Genomic DNA, 6613 nt, shown 5'->3' on the forward strand with positions numbered 1-6613 from the left:
GCGTTGAACCACAGTTGAGTTGGGTTCGCACGTAAATGGGCCCATACAATATCATTTGTAGAGAGTGGGATCGAAAGGCTTAATCCTGTTTACCCGGCTGTGGGTTTGTTAAGATGTTTATGCATGGTTCCAGTGTCGTTGCCTCTGAAGCCCTTTCTCCTTTTCTGTGGGACTGGAGGACCCCCTCTTTAGGTTACATATTTTTTCTTTTATACTCGCACGCGTTCAATTTCCTTCGTCCACGTGTAGGGTCGACCCTTTCAAGACTGATACTTGTCCCATCAGTCTCAGACCTAAGTCGTCGAGAGTTGTTGATAAAATTCATGGATAAGGCTCTGTTAGGCGCAGAGATATGCACGGGAAATGTGGCCAAGGAAGCCTCTCTTAGATATTTTAGATTTCCCCTTCGGGCACTCCCCTTCGGGCACTCCCCTTTACCTTTCTGCCCTCTTTCTTGGGTCGGCCGAGGACTGCACTGTCCTCGGCCGCCTCTCCGGGCCAGTTGGGCCACCTTATTCTTGAATTCTGACCATGACCCTTTTAGGTGTGGGCCTTTGGACCCTTCATCAGCAAATGGGCCTGGTCCGTCTATTACTGGACCCCACAAAACTCATCTACCATATGATATTAGGAGATTTATGTGAGAAGAACTATCTTCATTTTTTTATGAGTATCTATTTTTCTATTAACGTAGTTTAATTATTGCTTAAATTATATGATTTTTTAAAAAAATTTTAGATAATGAAATTCATCTTGATTATTGATATTATTTTTTGATTTGGTCTTCTTAATTGATTATGCAGATTATTTCCTCACTTATGGTAACATTAAATGGCTATGACTGGTAATTTATAGGTAAATATTTACATTACAGTCTAAATACTTACATTTTTGTAATTTATGGAATTTGTTTTTGGTCATATATATAAGAAATTTATATATCATTAGCACTTCTACTACTATACATGTTAGCAAGTATAATGGAAAGATTTCTAATTGCTTTTAGAAATTTAAACCTTGCCATAATTTTAAAAAATATTTTATAATATCTTTTTTTTCAAAAAAAAAAAAAAACTTACATAATATACATTTTCCATGTAACTTAATTTTTAAAAATATTTTTACTATTTTATTTGTTATTAGATTTGATTATATTATCAAAAAATTTATATTTAAAATTTTATATATAATTTTTTTATTAAACCGTGCATGGCATAATACTAGTGATTTGATAAACTCCCACAAATAAATAAGATAAATGTTATATTTACAATAACAAATCTTAAGTGACAAATTATTTCTAATTATTATTATTGAAGGAAAAAATTAACCTTAGAAATAAATTTAAATTTAAACAAATAACAACTAACTACCTATGTTTTATTATGAAAATATATGATAGTCCCCCCGATAAATAAAATACAGGATTTCCTCCTAACAAGCTCGCAGTAACTGTTGCAAACAGGGACAGGTGTCAAACAAAATAAGGGAACACGTATGTAATGGTCTTGTGCAATGCACATGACCCTAAGAGCTGTTAACAGGTTAGCCTGGCGCCCTCTCTCCTCTCTCTCATCCTCCTCCACCTCTGTTTTTCTCAGCAACCTCAGACCGGCAAGAACATCACGGACTCGTACTGACGGGAAGAAAATACTCTCTCTCTCTCTCTCTTTAAAACCCCATCAACGCCTCTCTCATCCTCATTCTTTGTTCTTCTCAGAAACTCCAACCACTGCCACATGCTCCGCCATTCCCATCTCCACCCACCTCTTCGCCGCCAAGGACCACCGATTCTACTACCCATCTTTTCAAGGCTCCGATTTTTTTCAGCTTTCTTACCAAATCCCTCTGTATTTGATATTCTTTTGGTTTCTTTTGTGTGAGATATTTGGATGATTTAATTCTAGTTTTTTCTTCTGTGATAATTAGATTTCTTGTTTTTAATTTTCGTAAAATTACCATTTTGGCTAGCTTGAGTTCTTGCTGTGATATATTTGTAATTTTTTTTTTTGGGGGAGTGGGTTTTGAGCAATCCAAGCTCCTCTGAAATTAACGACTGTGGCTTGGGAAAGATCTCTGAGGAGATGTTTGAAAGGACAATGGACATGTTTGAGAAGGCTGTTTGAAATTAACAGTGTGATTAGTTCTCATTTGAAGAAATAGAAGACCCATGGATCTAATCAAAACCATTTATGAGCATTGGTGGCAAAAAAGGGAGAGGAAGGGAATGCCTTTAATCTGACATCTTCAGGTATCTTTTGAATCACTTTAATATTGTTCTTGATATTATGTTCAGCAATATGATGTAAGTTACCTTAGTGGATGTAATCCTCTATGTAGAGAGTGCACTTGAGTTATTGAAGGATTCAGCTTCTGCTGAAGCGATCTTAATTTTATTTAATTTTTACAAAGACGCTAATACGAATTTTAGATTAGTTGTAAACAAAGCCACTATTACAAGTTTGGGAAAAAAAAAATCGTAAAAGCTGAATTACCACTAAGATCAGCGGTAAACAAAGAAGGGAAATATTTGGAATTAAAATGATATGAAGAAATATTGTTCGGAGTTTTTAAACACTCTTGGAAACTGAGGGGCACATGTTATGTAAGATGAGAGTGAAGTTTTCTGGAAGAATAAGAGAGGAATTTGATTTGGACATCTACTGATGGAAGGAATATATTTTTTGGATTTGAATTGATGTGCAATATGAAAAAGAAATAATTTAACTTACTTTTTGTTTCTTATCATTATGTTGCCTTGTGGTCTAGTTTTCACATATATAAATTGAGATTGGTTTAAGTTACATCTAGTGTAACTTCACAAGAGTTATACCCTATGAAGCACGGGTGCGTTTCGGGACTCGTGTGCGGGTGCGGGACTCGGCAATTTTTGAAAAAATAGGGTGCGGGTGCGGCGGGACTCGGCGAATAAAAAATGATTAAAAATATTTTTATTTATATTTTCTATATATTTTTACTATTAAAATATTCTTAAAAAACACATTAATATACTTGATTCACAAAACAAAGAAAGAATAAGGCAAGAAACGCATCTAAGGTCAGAAATTCGGCCTCTCCAGTGAGTTTCAAGACCGATTTCGGCCTGTTTCGGCCGTATCAGCCGTATCGGTCGCCGGTCGATATGTACCGATATGGCCGAAACAGGCCGAAATCGGCAGAAACAGGCCGGTTTGGCGCGAATCAAAGCCGATTCGGCGTGAATCGAGCCGCATCGGCACGAATCGAGCCGAGTCGGCGTGAATTTGAGAAAAAAAAAAAAAAAAAAAAAGCAGACGCGGCACCGACGCGCGGTCTACCGCGTCGGACACCGCGTCCCGCGTCGCGCCGCGTCGGACTCTGATGCGGCGCCCTCCCAGCCGCGTCCGTGCATTCTAGGTTACACCTTTCTTGGGCCATTGATTTGTGTCAGATCCAAGGGTGAAAAAAACACTCATAATCATGTTATTATTGTTCCGTAGAAATTAGTAACTAAGTCATTAATTCTTCTTATCAAAAATAGAAAAATAAAAAACAGCATTAACTCTTTGCTCTCCATCATCATCTTCATCTTCTCTCCCTCTCTCACATGGTCTCGTGTTTTATGTGCTTTCACCCTCAACAATGGAAATTAAGGGCAAGTTCAAGAAACAAGTGAAATTTTTATTATAATTTTATGTTTGGGAGTGTTTGATTGCTTCGTTCATTTGCTACCACCTGTGAAGCTGTTCTTTCATGGGGCCATGCTTTCAGTGTTGCACCACCAGTGACAGTGTTTGATTGCTTCGTTCATTTATTATTATATTATATCCATTCTTCCCTTCCTCCCACTCTTATAGATATAAGCGTCTTGTTCGATTTCAGTTCTTATAAAATAATTAGTATAACAAATCCTTTTTTTTAACCTTTATTTCTTATATAATTATAGCTTGTATACAAAATTTGTGAAATCCCTTTGATTTTAATTAGAAATAAGTTCTTAAAGGTAGCATATATACTCTAGCTCTATGGTTGACATGGTGATTGATCTATTGAATAGAACAAATTCATTGAACCTGATACCTTTTTAGAGTGCTTCTCCTACTTTATATGCAGTTTATGTAAAGATATTTGGGGTTAGATCTTAGTTGGGTATACAATTTAACAATTGTATAATTAAAGGTTGCCTGAAAGTACATAGAATACAAGGACCGTGTGAGAGAGGGAGAGAAGATGATGCTAATGATGGAGAGCAGAGAGTTAATGCTGTTTTTTATTTTTCTATTTTTAATAAGAAGAGTTAATGACTTAATTACTAATTTTTAGGGAATAATAATGACATGACCATGAGTTTTTTTTTTTTTTTTTCACCCTTAGGTCTAGTACAAATCAATAGTTTAAAAAATGTGTAACTCTTATAAAGTTACACCAGGTGTAACTTAAACCCATTTCATATAAATTATGTTTAGATTTTACAAAATTTAATGCTGATATATATTGTCAATTTGGGGGGAGTCATTTGCTTTTGTTAGTTCCTTTTTTTGGGACATGAAATTCATGCAACTCCTGTTTATTTTGCTTGTGCATGTGTATTTATATATATTTTGATAGATATTTTGCTTGTGTATATTTAATCTGCTTGTTTGTTTGTATTTATATTTAAATGTATCTCAAGGCTCATTCTATTGTGCTTTATTCAGCCACCGCTGTGGGAAAGTATCAACAACAAGTGAAGGAGTGGGAGCTAGCTTTGACCAAAAACAATACCAACATCCTAATGGATGCCTGGAGCAGGCTGCACCAATTGAAAAGCTACCCATATTTGCTTTCTGTTTGAAGCCATGAGGTTTGGAAGTTCCCAACAAGGGGTCAAAACAAAGGTCACGTAGGAAGTTTTCAGTTTCTGGGCAAAGCAATGCCATCTCGGGAGATCAGGATGGTTTCCATGCTTTTGGTATTTTTTTTTACACTTCTACATATATACTATATTATTTAGACTCATTTTTCCTTGTAACCTTTTCCTTAATTTAGTTGTATCTGTTATTTCAGGAAGAAGATTGAATGATTTTGCCTCTGTGGATGACAAGTTTGCATATCCGGGTCATAGTTGTGAATCCCATGAGTTCAGCCCCTGAAAATATGTTCATGGCAACAAGGTTAGAGACCCAGAACTGCTGCCTGAAATGTATGCAAAGAAGCTAGTTGTTGCAGCATTTCATATTGCACTAAATTGCATTGAACTTGATCCAAAGATGCAGCCCAGGATGTAAACAGTGTTAGAGAGTCTTGATTGCATAAAATCACAAAGAAGAAAGTAAAGAACTTAGTAGAATTTTGGTTCTTGATGCTGATTTTTTATGTTGAAGGTGTTTGGCTTGTTAGCAGTCCATGGTTGGAGGGGAATTTGGATGTATATTTTCTTGGAAATATTTTTGTGAGCCAATGTATATTTCAACAAATCTATTGCTAAATTTTTATATTTTTGTGTCTATGTATTTGCATATTTGAACAAGGCAGCTTTAGATGAATTCAATAGAGTGATGTGGATGGAAATTTAAATTCAAGAAGTTTAAATTTTGCAATAGGTTTGTTGAGCTTTTCCTTTTATTTGGCTCTCATTCAAGATTCGGGAAGTTTAATCTTAGATATGGATTTGGTTGGCTTTCCTTCTCTTTGGCTTTCCTTGTCAAATATGTAATTAGACCACCAAATTCACCTTCTTGTAGAAAGGATTGCAGTCCCTATCATATAATTTTTCCTTCATGATCACACTTTATCATGAGATTTTGAAAATGCTCTATAAAATTCAAGTTGCAAAGCTTCTAGGTTCTTCAATTCTGACTTTACGTTGAAAGCACTTGGCAAAATGTTAACATAGATGATTGGAACTTGTGTACTATAGGTCTTGTGTCTGTGGTCTTAAAAAATTTCTTTTACATAAATTTTATGGTAATTTTTTAGGCTAATTTGTGTCCATCTTTTCTGTGCGACAAGAAGTCTATCTTTTTAATAAAATACCATAACTCATCACTAAAAAATAAAAAGTTCTACTGCAATTTTCAATATTCTGTGGCTCTTTGTTTGAAAAGGCTCATTTGCCTCACAATAATAACACAACATAGCTTGAAAAATACACAATCAGTAACACTTTCCATTCATTACATTACCCAAGATAATCTGCTGAAAAACATCAATGCCGAAATGGTACCAAGCACTTGTACACAAATCACCAACTAAGTGCCACTGGCCCACTGGTTACACAAAAATGGGGAAAAAAGCCACTTTGTAGCACTTTTTACTGAAAAGGATAGTTATACAAACCTACAAAAAAAAATAATAATAATAATAAAAAAAATAAGGGAAGCCAAGGCTACAATTTCCACTCAAAATGAGGTGTACTTTACAAATTTTTCTTCCTATTGAGGCAACTGCTCAAAGTGCTAGTAGCACAAACTCAATTTGACCACAAGTATGGTGAAATACCAGAGAATTCCTTTCCTCTCTGATTTCCAGTGAAGCAAACAAACACTGAGACCAACCAACAAACAAATAGCTCATACCCATTTGGGCAAAAGCTAAAATGGTCAAACCAAGCTCTTCCAGCTACAATGGCAGTAAGAGAAAAACAAGCTCTTCC

At 35.4% G+C, this 6613-nt stretch overlaps 1 long non-coding RNA gene across 1 annotated transcript; it reads left to right on the forward strand.

Moving 5' to 3' along the window:
- Window positions 1–1563: 1563 nt before the first annotated feature.
- On the forward strand, window positions 1564–5560 carry LOC126699094 (uncharacterized). The gene is made up of 3 exons (XR_007646682.1): window positions 1564–2251; window positions 4677–4930; window positions 5026–5560. It is a non-coding gene; the product is annotated as an uncharacterized LOC126699094 (long non-coding RNA).
- The last annotated feature ends 1053 nt before the right edge of the window (window positions 5561–6613 follow it).

The sequence above is a fragment of the Quercus robur genome, chromosome 9 (genome assembly GCF_932294415.1).
Source record: "Quercus robur chromosome 9, dhQueRobu3.1, whole genome shotgun sequence".
In the NCBI taxonomy this organism is placed as follows: Eukaryota; Viridiplantae; Streptophyta; class Magnoliopsida; order Fagales; family Fagaceae; genus Quercus; species Quercus robur.